This window comes from Penaeus monodon, chromosome 21 (assembly GCF_015228065.2).
Source record: "Penaeus monodon isolate SGIC_2016 chromosome 21, NSTDA_Pmon_1, whole genome shotgun sequence".
In the NCBI taxonomy this organism is placed as follows: domain Eukaryota; kingdom Metazoa; phylum Arthropoda; class Malacostraca; order Decapoda; family Penaeidae; genus Penaeus; species Penaeus monodon.
Genome location: NC_051406.1, coordinates 20,749,619 through 20,749,972, shown reverse-complemented (window position 1 = coordinate 20,749,972; position 354 = coordinate 20,749,619).

Below are 354 nucleotides of genomic sequence, written 5' to 3'. Positions count from 1 at the left end.
ATGTTTTTTGGTGTATTATGTTTTTTGGGAACATACTACACCTACTACCTACCACTGTTGAAATAGTGGAAACGGTTGAAAATTCCCTTCTTTGTCTGTATTTCATATAATTACTTTTCCCCTTTCACATATAAAGAAACAGTCCAGGCAGTCCTAAAATAAAATAAGTAGTAAATGTTGGTTCATCTTTCATTTTTAGGAACTTGTATACAGATTTATCTGAAATATTTAGGATTATAAAAAAGCAAATTAAATATGATTAAAATAAACTTTATTTTTTTTGGTGTAAGTATCCTTAAAATAGAAACAAAGTATTTCTTTTCAAATTGAATAGTATATATTACCAAGAAAACA